This window comes from Hevea brasiliensis, chromosome 16 (assembly GCF_030052815.1).
Source record: "Hevea brasiliensis isolate MT/VB/25A 57/8 chromosome 16, ASM3005281v1, whole genome shotgun sequence".
Taxonomy (NCBI): domain Eukaryota; kingdom Viridiplantae; phylum Streptophyta; class Magnoliopsida; order Malpighiales; family Euphorbiaceae; genus Hevea; species Hevea brasiliensis.
In genome coordinates, this window is record NC_079508.1 from 60814131 (window position 1) to 60837106 (window position 22976).

Below are 22976 nucleotides of genomic sequence, written 5' to 3' on the forward strand. Positions count from 1 at the left end.
ATTTTTTATTTTGATCATATTATTATTTTTTATTTAATTTAAAAATTAATATTATTAATATTTTTATTTTTTTATTTATAATTTTAATATTTTAATTAATATATTTTAATTTTTTTTAAATATTTTTTTATTAATAATATAAAATAAAATATTTATTTATATCTAAAAATTTAAAATTAATTATAAATTTTTTTATTAATAATAATAATTATTTTATTATTTTATCTATATTTTTTAAATTATTTAATTATCTTAAAAAATAATTATTTTCTTATTTTAATAATAAAATAAATGATATAATATAAAAGATTAATAATTATATATTTATTTAAATAATATAATATATTAATTTAATAGTTATATATTTAATTTAATAATAAAATAAATAATATAATGTAATAATTTTATATTTATTTAAATAATAAAATAAATTATATGATATATATCCTTATTAATCATTTCACATATTAACAGCAATAGCTAAATATAATTTTATCAAACACTTAATATAAAACAGCTATCATCAGCTATCAGTAACAGTTATCAGTTATATTCAACGGTTAACCCAAACAAATCATTAATATTAAAAAAATTATATATTTTCTTCTTTGCAATTGCATCTCAAAAACTTTCCTGATTTGACGAGCTGAACATTTGACAAGAACAATCGAGGAAAGGCTCCCAATTAGCAGTTTCTTTCACCCTGATATTCAAATAAAAAATTTCGTCATAATATAGTAATATATAATTACCTATAATTACTAAAATTCAATAAGGGATTTATAATTAATGACATTCTATTTACACTAAATTTATTTTATCAACAAATATAATATATAAAATAAACAAATTTATGTTACTTCTTAATTATTATATATAGGAAAATTATAATTAATTATATCACTTTTAAACTTATTATAAAATTATTTTTATATTTCATTCATATAGTTAAATAATAGATGTTTACCCTGAATAAATTGCTTTCTACTGAAATCATATAATTAATTTTAATCTTAGGGTATTTACTCTGGTATTTTAGTACTAAAAGTCAAAATCCTTAAATTTTAATTTAAAGATTAAATAAAATTTCTTTAATTTAAAATTTTTTTTATTTAACTAAAAATTAGATAAAATGAATAATTCATGCAAAGTTGATGCGAATAGGCCTAATGCATATAAGAAAATGGGGGACAAATAAAATTACTTCCATTATATAAGATAAAAAGAAAAGGTCAATTCTTATATATGTTATCATTAATATTCTAATTTATCATCATATTTAGTATAAATATTATACATAATCACTTAAATTTATGAGTATTTTTATAAAAATTATTAAATTTTAATTTTTTTTATAAAAATTAATAAAATTTAATAATTTTTATAAAAATACTCATAAAATTAAATTATTATATGTGATAATTACCCACTTTATTCATCATCGTGTTCTTCGTGTTTCATTGAAAAAAAATTAGAAAATGACTTTACTTTCGTTTTTTTTTTTTTATGGGGATAGAAGAGTTCATGGAAGTGAATAAAAATAAATAAATAGAGAGAACTTAATTTTTTAGATCTCTTTACTGTTCTCCGTAATAGTTGACTTTGAATGTTTATTTTGTTATACACGTGGCTTAACAACTTTGCTTTCATCATACTTCATGGCTTGATTATTTATTTATTTATTTATTTATTTATTGACTACATAAAAACTTATTGACAAATGAGAAATATCTCTAATTTTAATATATATTTTTTTATTTTGAAAATTCAAGAGTTTATAATTTGTTGGATTTTCCTGTTTAGTTCTTGAAAATGGGATAGGCACTACTTAGAAAATCTAAGTGTAGTTGAATTCAAAGTGGAACGTGTAGCACTAAATTTGTCTTGTAGTGAAGTCACTGGATCACATGTGCAGGAATTTACAAGGGAAATTAAGTATAATTAAAAAAATTTAATTACACTTATGATTAATTAATAGAATAATTAAGCATAAATTAAAAAAAAAAAGGGGGTGGTTAACCTACTGAAAATATTTGAATTCCTATGAAGACTTAAAGAGAACGAACTTAGAAATGTGAGTGCAATTTCCAAAACGAACAACTTTAATTTCCCTTTCAACAACTTTTCCCTGACGAGATTCATGAGAATGAAAAACAAACAAAGGTAAGGACTTTGACTGTCTCTTCAAGTCTACAGCTTCCAATTACCCCCCTCTCGTTCCCTCTCTCTCTCCCTGAAAAAAAAATTAATTAATGATTTATTAATAATAATATAATAAAGATTTTCATTAATAAAAAAAAATAGTGTTGTCCAAAAAAAATATAGAGAAATAGTATCGTAATTTTAGGCAAATTTTACAATTTTTAGAAGTATAATCATAAGAGACGATAATTTTATTATCAAATTATACATTTTTTAAAAATTATTATAAAATTATTTTTTTATAAAATTATAGATTTAAAAATTATTATAAAATTATAAAATTATTTTTTTAATGAAATGTAAAAAAATAAAAATGAATGAATGAATGAATGAATCGGGATGCATTTTGGTGGCCACCAAAATTGGCGACTTTGAAGGCCAGTGGAAGAAATGAAATGACGAGACATCTGCTACACGAACTGTTTCTTTACAATAAGGCCAACCCAATCAAATCACACTTCACCATTTTCATTCTCACACCACAATTTCAAGAATATATATATATATATATATATATATATATATATATATATTTTTTTTTTTTTTTTTTGTCATATAATAGCAAAACTAGTTACTCCGTACATTATATTTTTGTCTTAGAGTTTGAAGCTATAGTAATAAATTTACAGTTTCTCCCCGCATCTATCATTTTTCTCAAGAATTAAATACGAACAATGAAATTTTTTCCATTGGCTAATAATAATTTTAATTTTATATTTTTAATTTTAATATATAAAAATAAAATAAAATATAAATTTGTTATTAATTATTATTTTTTATGGGATTAAACTTTTTAATTTTTTAATGAATTCTTATAATAAAACTATAACAACATAATAAAATATTTATTAAAAATATGAAATATTTTAAGTTTAATTAAATCATATAATCATTTTAAAATATCAAAATTTTTATATTGTAACACCCCCGTTTGCATAGCCTGGTAGATTTCACTGTTTCGATGATCGGTGTCGGTCCAGACAATTAAGGGGATTAGAACCACACTTAAGACAACTAGATAAGTCACAAACACAAATAATTAGTAATGTTCAATTAGTTAAGTATAAATAAGAAAAACAGAACAGAATAAGTTAAACGAGCCGAGAGTCACAGCGATGAGTGACCTTCTCGGGAATGACTGCGAAGTCATTTTAAACTCAAATTTCGAACCGTAAAATGTGACGCTGCGGTCCTTAGGACCATTATAAACACAGTGGAAAAGAGAAAATCACGAAAAAGGACTGTTAAGTCAGTCAAATAATTAGGTCAGAGAGCCGAAGGAAATATTGAATTATTTTCAAACCGGGATGAACTGGCGAGGGGCAATTTGGTCAATTGACCTTGAGAGGTGACTCTTGACCTAACTGTCAAATAAAATCGAAGAAAAGAAAATTTCAGAGTCGAGAATTAAATTAAAGAAGTAATAGAAAAATAAATAATAAAAAAAAGAAAATGGAAAAGTCAAAAGGTGATGACATCATGCATGACCTCATGTATGATGCCATAAAAAAATAAAAAATAAAAAAAAATACTTAAAATATTTATTTAATTAGGATTTTTGAGTCTTCCATAAAGATAAATAAAAGAAAAGAAAAAAAAATAATCAAAAGTCCTTCTTCTTCTCAAAGGACGTCTCCCATTTCTCTCTCCCTCTCCATTGTTAAAACTCCATGGAAGCTTATTCTCAAGCTTCATACACCACAATTTAACCATAAATTCCCCTAAAGTCCTTAAGTAAATCTTACCCCTAGACCTAGATAAACACTTTGAGAGTAAGAAGGAAAAGAAAACTTGGAGAATTAAAGAATTAGGAAATCTACAAATTGATGTAAGTGCAATTTCAAGTTTAGATTTTTATTGAATTCATGAATTTAAGTTTATGTGTGATGAAATTGCATTAGAAATAAAGGAAATCATGCTTAAATAAGGGAAGAGAGAATAAGGCAGCCATGGAACCTTAAGGTTTTGATGGTATTTAGTTAGGTTAAACATGAAATCTTGGTGAGTAGATGTTAGATATGTGAATTGTATAATTAGATTACATGAATTGTGAAGATTGGACAAACTTAGGGTTTTGGACATTAGGGTTTGGAGACAAAAAAATGTGAGAAACTTGTAAATGGTGTTTTTGACCTAATGTAAAGTGAGAAATGGTCATTTGTGACCTAATTAAATGTGTTAGAAGTGTTGGAATCAAAAGCCAATTCGGATTGGCTATGAAGTATGACCAAAAATCAACTTTGAGGGACCAAAAATGAAATTTTACAAGTCCAATTGGTATGGGACCAATTGGGACTGAAAATAGGCACTAAATGACACAATTTTCATTTAGGAAGCATGCCCAAAAAGTGACCAAAACCTAGTGAATAAATTGCCCAAACTTGAAAATCTGCAGTATGAACAGTACACATGAACAGTAATCGTGTTTGGGTCATAACTCGAGCTAGGAAGGTCAAAATGACCTGAAATTTTACCAATAGTTAGATGAGATATAGAACTAAAACTTTCATGAAGAACACAAATCAAATTATTGAGCAAAATTGAGTTATTGAATCTGCAAAACTGCAGAATTGCATATGAGCAGTAAAGTTTCAATGGCTATAACTCTCTCTAGAAAACTCCGATTTAGGTGATTCTTAAACTGATGGAAACCCAAGGTATAGTATAACATTTCATATGAAGAAAGTCAGACCAAATTATGGACCTAACTTAATCAAATTGCTGAACGAATTTGGGATCAATAATCTGCCAGAACAAAACTCTGCAGCATGAACAGTAACCGTAATTTGGGCATAACTTGAGCTACAAAACTCCAATTGGAGTGATTCAAAAAAGAGAATAAACTTAAGACAATAAGGAACATTTTCTATGAAGAAAGTTTTACCAAATTCCAACAATAAACTGACCAATGAAACAGTACAAGTAGGGACACCAAAACTGAAAATTTGATAATTTTGTCTAAAAGACCTAAGTTTTGAAAAAATGACCAAAACCAACAAGTTTGGTGACCAAAATGTGGTATGTGGGTAAATTTGGAATTCCCATACCTATTAAGCCTTAGAAAGTCAATAATTTGACTTGAATAGTATAGTGAATAGTAACATGAAACACAAAATTTCAAGAACGTCGAATTTAGCACGTTAGAGCTAAGTAAAAGTGAAATTAAATTTATTTTTGGATTTATGCTAAGTTATGGTACTGAAACACTGTGAACTTGTGTGTTTCAGTGGAAAGGAATACCGGGACAGAACCCGAGGAGTTGAGTCAAGGCCAACAGGCGACTCGTTTGAGGTTTGTGCACAACGTATACTTTTTGTAATCATCTTTTGCATACTGTTTTGAATAATGTGAAATATTGGATTATGGCATTCTTATGATGTTTTGATTTAAATTGTTGAAAGTTATTATGTATATTGAAATGACAATGTTTAGCAAATTGTTAAGATAAGTTTTGAAACCACAATGTCATGACCATATATTTGAACACCTCACTAGCACGACTAGTGGGGGTAATTAGTTTCGAATTTTGATTCCTTCTCTGGAGAAGTGTTGAGGTGTGCCAGTAGAAGAGGATGTGAATGGATATCCATATATTTGAGCTAGCTAGCCTTGTGATGTGATTTCTCTTTAGCCTCTGGCTATTGAAATTCTATTTGTTTCGAATGGCATGATCTAACTGTGGGTTTTATGAAATATATTTTGACACTTTGAAATGAACTTGGTTTGCATTTAAAATCTCATAATACATGATTTGTACTTAATTCTCATGTTCAGCCAAATTTTTGAATAAATGTAATTTAAGTTTTGCATAAAGATTATTTTAGTATGTTGTGCACCACTGAGTCCTAGTACTCGTGATAGCTCTATTCTTTATCGCAGATCTGAGAGACTAGAAGAAGCGTGATGAGTCATTAAGGATTGAGGATCTTCTTGTTTTGAAGCTATTGGGTATAATTTATACCCTAATTGTAAATATTTCTTTTAATGTATATATTGCACATAAATGTATGGACATGTAAAAATAGGTATTGAGCAGTTTGTATAAAATTTGTATAAAATTGTAATATATATAGTAGTTTGAAATTCTCTTAATGTAAATTTTTTGTAATGATGTATCTAAATTATTTTGTCTCTAATGAAATATGAATGGAACTATTTTATTTAAATTGAATGAAATGGATTGTTAGTATTTTGATGATCATTGGATAGTGGATTTGAAATTTGAAAGTTGATAAATGTGTTGAGAAATTGATTGAGATTGAGTATGAAATTGAAGCAGTTGTTGAGAAAAATTTTTAGAAGTGCTTTTTACAGGTATTTGAAGAACTGGTTTCTCAAAATACTGACAGAACTCTGTCAAAATTTTTATAAAATTTGCAAAAAAATAAAATGGGCTAAAATTTTCAACTAGCTTTCCACTTAATTACATGTTTTAAATACTTATTAGAAAATGCTCACCACTTATCAAAAAATAAGGAAATTGTTTTAAAATCCCTTGTAGGGTACTTAATGAGTTATCGGTAGGTGAAGTTCGGTAGTTCATTAGGTATTCTACGGGATCATGTTATGCCTTACAGAGGGATAAGGTGTGACATGTTTTAGTGGTATCAGAGTCTGTTTTGAAGTATGTTTTAAATTGTGAATTTGTGTCTTTTCTTTGTTAAGTACAACTGCTCAATGTCCATTTTTGTTACATACAGTGCATTACATCATAAATATGAACTAACGGAGGGAAATCTCCATGTGTTATTTGTTCAGGAGATACCCTACTTCAGATTGAAATGGAAGAAGGGGATCGCTCAGTTGAGCAGTTTGTTGAAGCTGAGGCACAAGGGGAAGCCCCAGCTTTACCGAATGTCAGTGGATCCGTAGCACCAACCCGGAAAATGCCACAATTTTCTGCACAGTTCGCACAGCAGATTGCGGCAATGTTTCAACATATGGCTGAGGGTATGCCTGTTCAAGCTCCACCCCAACCACCTGTGGCACAACCACTGCCTCCAGCCAGACAATATGATAAACTACTGAAGTATGGGGCTGCTGAATTTAAGGGTACAATGGACCCTTTAGGGGCAGAACAATGGCTTGAAAGAATGGACAGAGTATTTAAGAAGCTGCACTGCCAAGATGAGTTGAAGTTTGAGTATTATGTGTCGCTACTGCAAGGGGATGCATATGATTGGTGGAAGACCATCCCCCACAGCTTAGCTGAACCGATCTTGACACAGGATGACTTCATCAGAGAGTTCAGACAGAAATACATCCCAGATGCATATGTTGATCAGAAACTACAAGAATTTTTTAGTCTGAAACAAGGGAACCGATCAGTGACAGAGTATGAGAGGGAGTTCTCCCGCTTAAGTCATTATGCTGGGAGTCTCCTTACTACCAGCAAGGTAAGATGCAAGAGATTTGAGACGGGTTTGAAGCCCAGCATAAGGATGCAAGTTGTGGGATTTCGACACAGCAACTTCTCAGAGCTTATGTCTCAAGCACTTGAACTAGAGAGAATTGAATCAGAAGTAACCCCAGTAAAAGAAAATCAGAAAAAGCTGAGAAATCAGAAAAAGACAAGGGGGAAAAATCAGTTGAACAGAGTTTTGGTGCTACCTCTGAAAGAGAAAGAAGTTTAGTGGACCCAGCAGGGGTCGAGGTGGAAGATTTGGTAGAGGCAAATTTTTTGGACAGAGACCCCCTAGGTGCAGTCGGCCGATCGGCGAGGGTTCACATTCTGCCCGCCCCTGTGAGACTTATGGCAAGATTCATGGGGGGGAGTACTATTGGGCCACTGGAGCCTGCTTTAACTGCGGAGGCAAGGGTCATTTAGCAAGAGACTGCACTAGTGCTCCGTCTTAGAGATTTGGTCCAGCTCCTACTACTGCCGAGGGATCTATTCAGAGTCCTGCTCCCAGAGGTTCACAGTCAGTTGGCAGAGGAAGAGGCAGAGGTAGAGGCACTGCTTGAGCGATCGAGCCTGATTGGTCAGTCGGGACAAGGAAGTGCTTCAATCAGAATCTATACAATGAGACAGCGAGAAGAGGCTGAGACTTTTGATGTGGTAGCTGGTACATTCTTTGTCTCTGATCAAGAAGTATTTGTATTGTTTGATCCGGGTTCAACCCATTCATATGTTAGTGCTAGCATAGTCAATTCACTTGCTGTTCCATGTGTGCAAATGGGTTTTGAAGTGCTAGTAACTAGTCCGTTAGGACAAGAGGTCCGAGTCAACAGAATCTATAGAGACTGTCCTTTGGTGATCCAAGGACATGTTTTCCTATCAGACTTGATTGAAATGCCCTTCAGAGAGTATGATATCATCTTGGGCATGGATTGTTTAGCCAGGCATCATGCCATGATTGACTGTAGACTGAAGACAGTCACTTTTGGTCTCCCTTTGTACGGTGATGTGGTAATACATGAAGAGAGGCATTTACTGCCATCAAACATCATTTCAGCTGCACTGGCCAGAAAAATGATTAGGAAAGGGTGTGAGACGTACTTGGCATATGTGATAGACATCCAAGTGGGTAGTCCAGCATTGAGGGACATCCCTACTGTATGTGACTTTCCGGATGTGTTTCCTAATGAATTGCCAGGATTACCTCCAGAAAGAGAGGTGCAGTTTGAAATTGATGTTATGCCTGGTGTGGATCCAATCTCCATAACGCCATATAGAATGGCACCTGCAGAATTGAAAGAGTTGAAAGTGCAGTTGCAAGAACTGCTTGACAAGGGCTTTATCCGCCCTAGTGTGTCACTTTGGGGAGCGCCAGTATTGTTTGTAAAGAAGAAGGATGGCACTCTCCGGTTATGCATTGATTATCGGCAGTTGAATGAGGTGACAATAAAGAACAGATATCCATTGCCCCGCATTGATGACTTATTTGATCAGTTGAGGGGTGTAGTTGTGTTCTCCAAAATTGACTTGAGATCAGGTTATTATCAGTTGAAAGTACAAGAGCAGAGTATTGCCAAAACTGGCTTCAGAACCTGTTATGGCCATTATGAGTTTTTGGTTATGCCATTCGGGTTAACTAATGCTCCGGCTGCTTTTATGGATCTGATGAACACTATCTTCAGACCATACCTCGACTAGTTTGTTGTGGTATTCATAGATGATATATTGGTCTATTCGAGGAATGCAGAAGAGCATGATAGACATCTGCGGATTGTACTGCAAACTTTGAGGGAGAAACAGCTATATGCCAAATTATCGAAATGTGAATTTTGGCTGAAGGAGATATCCTTTTTGGGACACATAGTATCAGAAGAGGGCATCAAGGTAGATCCAAGTAAGATAGAAGCTGTCCTTAATTGGAGGCCACCCAGAAATGTCACAGAGATTCATAGTTTTCTGGGTTTAGCTGGATATTACCGTCGGTTTGTGAAAGGATTCTCCATGTTGGCATCTCCATTGACCAAGCTACTTCGAAAAGATGTGAAATTTCAGTGGACGGACAAATGCCAGCAAAGTTTTGATGAATTGAAGAGATGTTTGACTGAAGCTCCAGTCCTGACTTTACCTACTCCGGGTAAAGAATATACAGTATATAGTGATGCTTCTCATAATGGGTTAGGCTGTGTGTTGATACAAGATCGAAATGTCATTGTCTATGCATCACGCCAGCTAAAACCGCATGAGAGGAATTATCCGACACATGATTTGGAGCTTACAGCTATTGTGTTTGCTCTTAAGATCTGGAGACATTATTTATATGGAGAGAAGTGTTACATTTACGCAGATCATAAGAGATATTTGGGCACCCAGAAAGAGCTCAATTTGAGACAGAGGAGATGGTTAGAGTTGATAAAAGACTATGATTGTCTGATAGACTATCAGCCAGGGAAAGCTAATGTTGTGGCTAACGCCTTAAGTCGCAAGACTATGGCAAGTCTATGGGTTACTCCTTTGTCTTTGGTACATGAGTTGAGATTATTACATGCCAGCTTAGAGATTAATGATGATGGGCAGACAGCAGTTGCATGGCATGTACAGCCAGTGTTGATTGATAATATTAGAATGGCTACTCAGAATGATCAGAAGTATCAGAAGCTGTTGGAAGAAGTCCAGCAGGGCAAGAAACCATAATTCTCAATCAGAGATGATGGTCTACTGCTACACCAGGGCAAAATATGTGTTCCTAATGATGTTGAATTGAGGAAGATCATTTTGAAGGAAGCACATGAGTCTCCTTTTGCCATGCACCCTGGTGGCACAAAAATGTATAGAGGGCTAAAGGAGCATTACTGGTGGATGGGTATGAAAAGAGATGTGGCAGAGTTTCTATCCAAATGCCTAACTTGTCAGCAAGTGAAGGCAGAGCATCAAGTACCAACTGGGTTGTTACATCCACTACCAGTACCAGAATGGAAATGGGAGAGAATAACGATGGATTTTGTGATGGGACTTTCGAGGACACAGAAGAGTCATGATGCGGTTTGGGTCATTATTGACAGACTGACCAAGTCTGCTCATTTTCTGCCAGTCCGGATGGACTACAATTTAGAAAGATTGGCCAAGTTGTACATTGATGAGATTGTGAGACTGCATGGAGTGCCAGTATCCATCGTGTCAGACAGAGATCCTAGGTTCACTTCTAGATTCTGGGGTAGTCTTCAGAGAGCCCTAGGAACTAGATTGAACTTCGATCTTGCATTCCATCCACGCAGACGGATGGCGATGCGAGAGGGTAATTTAGATCTTGAAGGACATGCTACGGGCTTGTGTGATTGAGTTTGAGGGCAGTTGGGATACACACTTGCCTTTAATTGAGTTTGCTTACAACAACAGCTACCAATCAAGCATTGGGATGCCTCCATATGAAGCTTTGTATGGCAGAAAATGTAGAACCCCGTTGTGTTGGGATGACGTGGGCGAAAGAAAGATGATTGGACCCGAAATTATTCAGCAGACTGAGGAGAAGATCAGGGTGATCAGAGATCGACTTAAGACTGCATCAGGCCGTCAGAAGTCCTACATTGATTTGAAAATAAGGGATATTGAGTATGCAGTGGGTGAGAAAATTTTCCTCAAGGTTTCTCCTTGGAAAAGAATTATGAGATTTGACAGAAAGGGGAAACTGAGTCCTCGTTTCATTGGGCCATATGAGGTTCTGGAAAGAGTGGGTCCTTTGGCATATAGTTTGGCACTACCTCTAGAGTTGGAGAAGATACATAATGTCTTCCATGTGTCTATGTTGAGGAGGTATCGATCAGACCCATCTCATGTACTATCAGTAGAAGAAATTAAAGTGAATCCAGACCTCACATATGAAGAAGAACCCATACAAATTCTGGCTTATGAGGTGAAGCAGCTACGGAACAAGCAGATACTATTGGTAAAAGTGTTGTGGAACCATCATTCGGGCCAGGAGGCTACTTGGGAACGAGAAGAGGACATGAGGAGACAACACCCACAGCTATTCAGAGATTAGTACCAGGTAAAATTTCGAGACGAAATTTATTTTAAGGGGGGGAGAATTGTAATACCCCCGTTTGCATAGCCTGGTAGATTTCACTGTTCCGGTGACCGGTGTCGATCCGGATAATTCAGGGGATTAGAACCACACTTAAGACAACTAGATAAGCCACAAACACAAATAATTAGTAATGTTCAATTAGTTAAGTATAAATAAGAAAAACAGAACATAAGAAGTTAAACGAGCCGAGAGTCACAGCGATGGGTGACCTTTTCGGGAATGACTGCGAAGTCATTTTAAACTCAAATTTTGAACTGTAAAATGGTAGTCCTTAGGACCATTATAAAGACAGTGGAAAAGAGAAAATCACGAAAAAGGACTGTTAAGTCAGTCAAATAATTAGGTCAGAGAGCCGAAGGAAATATTGAATTATTTGCAAACCAGGATGAACTGGCGAGGGGCAATTTGGTCAATTGACCCCTAGAGCTAACTCCTGACCTAACTGTCAAATATAATCGAAGAAAATAAAATTTCAGAGTCGAGAATTAAATTAAAGAAGTAATAGAAAAATAAATAAATAAATAAAAAGAAAATGGAAAAATCAAAAGGTGATGACATCATGCATGACCTCATGCATGATGCCATAAAAAAATAAAAAATACTTAAAATATTTATTTAATTGGGATTTTTGAGTCTTCCATAAGGATAAATAAAAGAAAAGAAAAGAAAAAAAAAATAATCAAAAGTCCTTCTTCTTCTCAAAGGACGTCTCCCATTTCTCTCTCCCTCTCCATTGTTAAAACTCCATGGAAGCTTATTCTCAAGCTTCATACACCACAATTTAACCATAAATTCCCCTAAAGTCCTTAAGTAAATCTTACCCTTAGACCTAGATAAACACTTTGGGAGCAAGAAGGAAAAGAAAACTTGAAGAATTGAAGAATTAGGAAATCTACAAATTGAGGTAAGTGCAATTTCAAGTTTAGATTTTTATTGAATTCATGAATTTAAGTTTATGTGTGATGAAATTGCATTAGAAATAAAGGAAATCATGCTTAAATAAGGGAAGAGAGAATGAGGCAGCCATGGAACCTTAAGGTTTTGATGGTATTTAGTTAGGTTAAACATGAAATCTTGGTGAGTAGATGTTAGATATGTGAATTGTATAATTAGATTACATGAATTGTGAAGATTGGACAAACTTAGGGTTTTGGACATTAGGGTTTGGAGACCAAAAATGTGAGAAACTTGTAAATGGTGTTTTTGACCTAATGTAAAGTGAGAAATGGTCATTTGTGACCTAATTAAATGTGTTAGAAGTGTTGAAATCAAAAGCCAATTCGGATTGGCTATGAAGCATGACAAAAAATCAACTTTGAGGAACCAAAAATGAAATTTTACAAGTCCAATTGGTATGGGACCAATTGGGACTGAAAATAGGCACGAAATGACACAATTTTCATTTAGGAAGCATGCCCAAAAAGTGACCAAAACCTAGTGAATAAATTGCCCAAACTTGAAAATCTACAGTATGAATAATATACATGAACAGTAATTGTGTTTGGGTCATAACTCGAGCTAGGCAAGTCAAAATGACCTGAAATTTTACCAGTAGTTAGATGAGATATAGACCTAAAATTTTCATAAAGAACACAAACCCAAATTATGCCATTTACCTGATCAAATTATTGAGCAAAGTTGAGTTATTGAATCTGCAAAACTGCAGAATTACATATGAGCAGTAAAGTTTCAATGGCTATAACTCTCTCTAGAAAACTCCGATTTAGGTGATTCTTGAACCGATGGAAACCTAAGGTATAGTAGAACATTTCATATGAAGAAAGTCAGACCAAATTATGGACTTAACTTAATCAAATTGCTGAACAAAGTTGGGATCAATAATCTGCTAGAACAAAACTCTGCAGCATGAACAGTAACCGTAATTTGGGCATAACTTGAGCTACAAAACTCCAATTGGAGTGATTCAAAAAAGAGAATAAACTTAAGACAATAAGGAACATTTTCTATGAAGAAAGTATTGCCAAATTCCAATAGTAAACTGACCAATGAAACAGTACAATTAGGGACACCAAAAATGAAAATTTGGTAAATTTGCCTAAAAGACCTAAGTTTTGAAAAAATGACCAAAACCAACAAGTTTGGTGACCAAAATGTGGTATGTGGGTAAAGTTGGAATTCTCATACCTATTAAGCCTTAGAAAGTCAATAATTTGACTTGAATAGTATAGTGAATAGTAACCCGAAACGCAAAATTTCAAGAAAGTCGAATTTAGCACGTTAGAGCTAAGTAAAAGTGAAGTTAAATTTATTTTTGGATTTATGCTAAGTTATGATACTGAAACACTGTGAAATTGTGTGTTTCAGTGGAAAGGAATACCGGGACAGAACCCGAGGAGTCGAGTCAAGGCCAACAGGCAACTCGTTTGAGGTTTGTGCACAACGTATACTTTTTGTAATCATCTTTTGCATACTGTTTTGAATAATGTGAAATATTGGATTATGGCATTCTTATGATGTTTTGATTTAAATTGTTGAAAGTTATTATGTATATTGAAATGAAAATGTTTAGCAAATTGTTAAGATAAGTTTTGAAACCACAATGTCATGACCATATATTTGAACACCTCACTAGCACGACTAGTGGGGGTAATTAGTTTCGAATTTTGATTCCTTCTCTGGAGAAGTGTTGAGGTGTGCCAGTAGAAGAGGATGTGAATGGATATCCATATATTTGAGCTAGCTAGCCTTGTGATGTGATTTCTCTTTAGCCTCTGACTATTGAGATTCTATTTGTTTCGAATGGCATGATCTAACTGTGGGTTTTATGAAATGTGTTTTGATACTTTGAAATGAACTTGGTTTGCATTTAAAATCTCATAATGCATGATTTGTACTTAATTCTCATGATCAGCCAAATTTTTGAATAAATGTGATTTAAGTTTTGCATAAAGATTATTTTAGTATGTTGTGCACCACTGAGTCCTAGTACTCAGCGATAGCTTCTATTCTTTATCAGAATCTGAGAGACTAGAAGAGCAAAGCAGATCTAAGGATTGAGGATCTTCTTGTTTTGAAGCTATCGGGTAAAATTTATACCCTAATTATAAATATTTCTTTTGATGTATATATTGCACATAAATGTATGGACATGTAAAAATGGGTCTTGAGCAGTTTGTATAAAATTTGTATAAAGTTGTAATATATATAGTAGTTTGAAATTCTCTCAATGTAAATTTTGTAATGATATATCTAAATTGTTTTGTCTCTAATGAAATATGAATAGAACTATTTTATTTAAATTGAATGAAATGGATTGTTAGTATTTTGATGATCATTGGATAGTGAATTTGAAATTTGAAAGTTGATAAATGTGTTGAGAAATTGATTGAGATTGAGTATGAAATTGAAGCAGTTGTTGAGAAAAATTTTTAGAAGTGTTTTTTATAGGTATTTGAAGAACTAGTTTCTCAAATTACAGACAGAACTCTGTCAAAATTTTTATAAAATTTGCGAAAAAATAAAATGAGCCAAAATTTCCAACTAGCTTTCCACTTAATTACATGTTTTAAATACTTATTAGAAAATGCTCACCACTTATCAAAAAATAAGGAAATTATTTTAAAATCCCTTATAGGGTACTTAATGAGTTATCTGTAGGTGAAGTTCGGTAGTTCATTAGGTATTCTACGGGATCATGTTATGCCTTACAGAGGGGTAAGGTGTGACATATATTTTCTTAATACATTAAAGAAATATAATATATTCAAATTTTAACTTTATTTAGTAATATTAATATTATTTTAAAAATAATATTAACAACTAAAAAAACATAAACATTAATGCAAAAAAAATTATATGCATGGGTAATATAAAATTATAGGTATACAGAATAAATATATGTTAATATATTGTAACCTACCAATAATAATATCTACCTATTATAGCATTAAGAGGGTTATCATTTAACAATTTGTAACTTATATATAAGTAATTAAGGAATTAATAATTTAAAGCAATTGAATAACTAATTAATGAAAATTAAAGAAAATTTTATGAAACTAAATTAAATGCATTTTATAAATAAATTGTCACTGAAAATATCAAATTGTAACTTCTTAGGGCCTGTTTGGTTTAACTATTGAATACAGCTGATAACTGCTAGCTGATAGCTGTTACTGTTAGCTGGTAACTGATGATAGTTAATTTATGTTAAATGTTTGATAAAACTATATTTAGTTATTGTTGTTGATATGTGAAATGACTAATAAGGGTATATATCATATAATTTATTTTATTATTCAAATACATATAAAATTACAAATTCATTATATTATATTATTTATTTTATTATTAAATTAAATAAATAACTATTAAATTAATATATTATATTATTTATTATATTATTAAAATAAATATATAATCATTAATCTATTATATTATATTATTTATTTTATTATTAAAATAAATAAATAATTAAATTTTTTTAAAAATAATTAAATAACTTTAAAAATATATATAAGATAATAAAATAATTATTATTATTGATAAAGAAAAAACTTATAATTAATTTTAAGTTTTTAGATATAAATAAATATTTTATATTTTATGTTATTAATAAAAAATATTTTAATAAAGTTGAAATATGTTAGTTAAAATATTAAAATTATAAATAAAAAATATAAGAGTATTAATAATATTAATTTTTGAATTAAATAAAAAAGAATAATATGATCAAAATAAAAAATAAAATTAAATCAAGTATCAACCGATGAGAAATAATCTACAAATAGATCTAATATAAACTGCAATCAATGAATACTATATCAATTATCCATTAGTTATTAATTATAATTTTTTACTTTTATCAAACATTCGACTTAATTAAATAAACCAAACAACTCCTTAAAATATTTTAAAAAATTGTCACTTGTAATATCACATCATAATATTTTTTTTTAAATGTCACATGACAAATTATTGAAAAAAGTTTACTTACTTTTTACTTACTTTATATATATATATATATATATATATATATATATATATATATATATATATATATATATATATATATATAATATATGAAAGCCAAGACTTGGAAAATGGCTTACAAAATTAAGCCACTCTTTTTTTTTTGGGTGGACAAATTAAGCCACTCATTTAATAAAAGTATTTAAAAAAATTGCCAAGTAATAAATGATATTAATAAATTATAAAATCAAATAATATTTAATAAATTTATTTTCTCAATTTGTTTTTTATAGATTTAACTTTTTATGATTTTTTTTTATTTTATTTTGACTAAATTTACTTAATTTTTTTTTATTTAAGTTCAAATTAACCTCTTCCTCGATGGAAGTAGTACACAAGTTATTTTTTAATTATTTTTAATATTAATTAATAAAAAACATGAATTAATTAGTTCAATAGGGGAAGGGTCTAATTTGAGATTAAATAAAAAAATTTAAATTAATTGTGTTAAAAAGTTAAAAATTGACAAAATTAAAGATTAATAAAAAAAATTAAGGGCAAAAATAAACTTTCATCTAATATAATATCCCATCATAAACTTGGCATTAAGGAAAAGCTCTCACTTCCTAACTAATACTAATAGTCATTGCAAACTAATTTAAGGGGGATTTCAGGGGCGGATGCACCCTTAAGTTTAGGGCCTTGGAATTTGTATTAAATTTAAAATTTAAATTTAAATTTTATTATTATTATTATTTAAAATAATTTGATATAATGATTTGAATATTAAATAAACAATTACTTAAATATAAAATTTAGATATAAAGATTATTTTATTAATAAAATAAAATTTAAGAATTAAATTATTTTAAGTTGAAAAATAATTAATGGCCTAAACTAATTTGTTAACGGAATGAAATTTTGAAGGCTAAAATATCACTTAAAAAACATACTAAAAATTAATATATAAATTTTATTATATTTTAAAGACTTAATTAATTATAAATTACCCAATATTTTTAACTATTTCCCAATTCACACAGGCTTCATAATTTTTTTTTTTTTTTAAAAAGGAAATTAAATACACAAAAGAAACAGCCAATATTCTAGTCAATGACGATGGAGAAATTGATCTCCGTCCAATGTAGTAATTGACCATTAAAAAAAAAAAAGATGGAAGATCTCCATCCATATCCTGTAATGGAGAAGAGCGTGTGGTTTCCAAGTGATTTCGACAATAAAATTCAAAAGACAACTACCATGGAATGGAATGGAAGTAATCTTTTCTTTCCTTTTCTTTTATTTCCTCATTGCACGGTAAGACTTTGTTCGTGGAATGCGTGGACAGGACTGTTGCCGCTGGCTCCATGCGTGATTAGAACATACACTGTCCTTCAGCAAGTTTCTCATTTCTTCGTGTTTTTTGCTTGCACTGTTCGTTTGCAGAAAATTAGAGTACTTCTCTAGATTTTTTGAGTTTCCTATTTATATATCTCTGCTTTCTAAATGTAAAATTAAAAAAAATTATAAATTTTCTTTTTTCTTTTTTAATTTTAATTAAAATTTTAAAAAATATCTTTAAAATGTTTTTCACTATTTTTTTCTCATAATAAAAACTATATTTTTTTTAAATAAAAGAACTTTTCTATAACCAAAATTATACTTTTTTTCTCCTTTATTTTTCTCATTTTTTTTTCTTTTCTCCCTTTTATCTCCTATTTCGGCAGCATCAGCGAGTGTTTTTATCAATGGCAGTCTCCTTATTTTTCTCTCTCTTTTATTTTAATAACTCCAAAATTTATATATGTTTGAAACATATTTTAGAGATATTTTTTTAAATTTATTATTGTTGATAGATTATGAATAAATAAATCCTTATATATCATTGCTAATAGATTTAAAATTTTTTTATGGTATTTTCCCTCATTTAATGAAATTTTTTTTATATTTTTATTATTGAAATGTTTAGTTTTTTTTTTTAAATAGTACTCTATAAGGTGTGCATATTTTTTTTTTAATAAAAATATTTAAATTTAGAGATTATTTGATGGGGTTCATAAGAAGATCATGCAGTTGAATCCGCAACCCGTCTATTGATCAATCTAAATATTTTGTCAACACTATTAAATTTTTTAAATTTTTTATATTATTTTTTATATAAGTAATTAGTTTTATTTATACAATATATAATATGTTGATTTGTATTCTTTTTTCACTATATTTTTAATTAATGAAATAATTTTTTCCAATCCTATAAAAAATAAAATTTTATATTATAACTTTTTTTCATAACTAAAATTAAATTATTATTTGAAAAACATTTTTTTACATAATAAAAAATTTATATTATTATTAAAAATAATAACACATTAAAAAATTTTAAAATAAAGTAAAATTTAAATATATTTTACTATAATTTATAATCGTGAAATATATGAATAATTTTTTTTGTATTAGAACATTGTTCTAATAAGTGAACACATTTTTATGATTTTCCTATTTTTATTTAAATGAAAACTAAAGTTTTCTATAAAAAAATAAAAATAAATTTTTTTCTTACTAGTAAACAAGCTAATATTCCATGCTTATAATGTTTTTAGATGAATAATTTCATAATAAATATATAAAAATAGCTAAATGTGAGTTCTTTTCTTTTAATATTCTTTGCATCTTTTAAAAATAATAAAAAATAAATAAATTACACCTAGTTAATAAAATATAAGCTGTTTGAAATTAAAATAATCTCTAATGAATTTATATGTATTGAGAAATTTTTTACTAATAAATTATGATTTTTAGTATTTAGTTCACATATGTTTTCTAGAAACATTAATTGTTTTATGCAAAGTTAATTGCTTTGATTGTGGGCTCATGGCTATATATAAAGGGGCCAAATTTAGATGGTCTTATAATCATCAATAATTTAAAAAAATTTTATAACTTACATTTTTATGAAATAAATAATCAATTTTCATTTATTAAAATAAGTAATTCGAATTTTAATAAATATTTAGATAATTAATTTAAGGAAAATATTTAAATAATACAAATTTAATAATATTTATATAAATAAACCACAATAAATTAAGAATATTTTGTGGTATAATCTTTCAAATATTAGACTGATTATGTTTTATTGATTAAAAACTTATTATATATTAAAAAAATACTATCAATTAAAAACTTATTAATTAAAGCATATAAAAGTATAAATTTATTTTGATATTTCAATTTAGTCCAAATTTAAAAAGATATAACTCACTTATCATCTTAGTGGGTGAGTGGGTGAGCTGCTTATTTTTAATTACTTAGTTAAATATTATTTTTTAATATTAATTACTTAGTTAATTATTTTTAATTTTAATTAATTAATTATAATTAATTATTTAATATTTTACTTTTCAAATATTAATTAATAATATGAAAAAAATAATATTTTTATATTTTTAGTTTTATTTAATTATAATTTTATAATTTTAAATTAAAAACATGAAATACAAAAATAATATTTTTTATTTAAATAATTAAAATTAATTAAAATTTTAATTAGTTATACGAAAATATAAATATATTTTTAGTTTAATTGATAATATTAAATAATAAAAATAATATTTTTATTATTTATTTAAATAATTATATAATATAAAAATAATATTTTTATATTTAAAAATAATTAAATATTAAAAAATAATATATATTAATAAATTAAATTAATTTAAATATAAATTAAAATTTATAAATTAAATTAAAAATTAAAAATAAATTAAATTAAATCACTCCAATAAATATAAAGAGAAAATTAAACTTTATTCAAAAAAAACAAAAAAGGGGCCACGGCCCCCAAACCTTGCTGTGGGGTCCGCCCTGTTGGTTGATCTTGTCCAGTTCACAAACGACATTTTAAAAGGACGGCATGTAAAGGGGGAAAAAGAAATTACATGCATTCAGATGCCTACCTAACGTCAAATTGGATATGGAAAAAAAAAATTGGTTATAAAATACTAAATTTTTAAGATATTTCTTAGAAAGTCGAGAATAAAACTTTTGTACTCCACAGTTAATTTTTATCATTTTTAAAGCCAACCCAATTCCTGAATGCTGAGTCAATGATCGCGAAAGCAGCAGCCTGCAGCCATGCCCCACTTGTCTAGAGCCATGGATTCCATTGGTGGATTAGATTCATAAAATATTATTATATAATTTTTAAATTGTTTTGTTGATAATAATTAATAAGTTGATTTTCTTAATTTAGTATTAAAAAAAATTTAAATTTACTTAGCATTTTAATGAGTTAAAATTTTCAAATAAGTTAAAAATACAGTCAATTACTTTATGAGAATAAAATGCTAAACAATAAATGAAAAGCTAAAGAGTAGACTGGCATATAAAAGAATATATTCAAAGTAAACATGCAATTGAGGTACGCTAACTTAAAGATTGATAATTATGGGCAGCCCTTAATGGAGAAAAATGAAAAAGGAGTCCAAGAGTTGTTGTTCCCTTTCCATAGAATTTATAAAAGAGTTTCCATCAACTTTCCATTGTTGGAATTCCAGTCTTTGAGCAGAATTTTGCTCTCAGTTGTTCATGTCCCTGTGGAAAAAGAGAAGCCTTTGCTAGTCAAAGCTATTACCAATTTTAAGGAAGACTTAATAATAATATTCATGATGATGACGATCAATTTTAATAACTTTTTTTTTTTTTTATGGAAAATATTATATTAAGAGAATCTCTATTTTCGCAATTATATTCCCTAAGGCCAGAGTCAATTAAATTGGTTTATATAATTTTTTATTAATTATACAAACACAGCATGCCAACTAAATTAAGATACAAATAGTAATAGTTTTATTAATTAAATCAATTAGCAAGTGTAGTTGTTGAGCCTAAATTAATTAATTTTAATAACAAAAAAAAAAAACTCAAAGAAATAAGATTATGAACGAAACAATTTACTTATAAGTGGATAAAGAGCCGGGCCCACCGATTCATCATAGGGAAAATAGTATTGGGCCGGGCATAATCGCCTGGGTTGATGGGTTCTTTAGTTTGTAAGTTTCTGGTTTGGACTTAGACCCTAATAGCCCCCAACTAAAATCCTCTAAAAAAAGTTTAATGAAATTCTAATTTCAGTTGAAAAAAAGAGGAAAATAGAGCTTCGTGTCGATAAGCCGAGAAAAAGATGAAGATCTTCGGGAAATATGTATTTCCAAGGCAGATAACGCGGGATAAGTTTCAATTTGCTATTTGTACTTGATGGGGAGGTATAATTTAATTTATTTTTAATTTATTTTAATTTATAAATTAAAATTTATGCTTAAATTAATTTAATTAATAAAATATTATTTTTTAATATTAAAATATAATATAAAAAATAATATTTTAATATTATTTTTTAAATATTTAATTATTTTATTTAAATAATATTAAAAAATGACTTGTTAATATTAAAATATTATTTTTATATTATATAATTAATTTGTTTATATATCAAATAATTTATTTAAATAAATTATTTAATATTTAATTATTTTTTAAATATTAAAATATTATTTTTTATATTGTATAATTATTTAAATAAAAATATTATTTTTATTATTCAATATTATTAATTGAAATAGTAATAATTTTTTCATATAATTAATTAAAATAAAAAATTATTACTATTTTAATTAATAATATTGAATAATAAAAATAATATTTTTATTTTTATTAATTAATTATATAATATAAAATAATATTTTAATATTGTAAAAAATAATTAAATAAATATATTTTAATTAATTTAAATATAAATTAAAATTTATAAATTAAATTAAATTAAAAATTAAAAATATATTAAATTAAACTTCCCGATAAATACATAGACAAATTCAACCTTATTCCCAGATAACACCGCTGGCTTCTGGGTGAGTAAAAATTACCTGTGGACGTTTTCTTGTTAAGCCTTTTTTTTCCCCTTTTGAGAAGTTGGCGGTGATTGATTGATAAACTGATCTTATAAACAGGGTTCTGTTCTTGGCTTCAACAACGTATGACGTCCACAGATCCATCAAGAACAATGAAACCCCTCCAACTCACCAACAAATCAAGCCCTAGAACATTATATCAAATCCAAACGTCGCTCTGCTTGATCTGATCTTCTCCACCCTTTGCTCTAGGGCTCGAGGCACAGTATCTGATATTTACTTCGTTGCCAGCTTTTTTTTTATTATTATTTTTTAATTATTTTCTAATCTATATATCTTAATTTATTTATATTTTAAAAAACATATTATTTAATCATTATATATGTCTAAAAAAATTCACGGGTGAAATTTTCATTGTATAAAGATTATATATATATATATATATATATATATA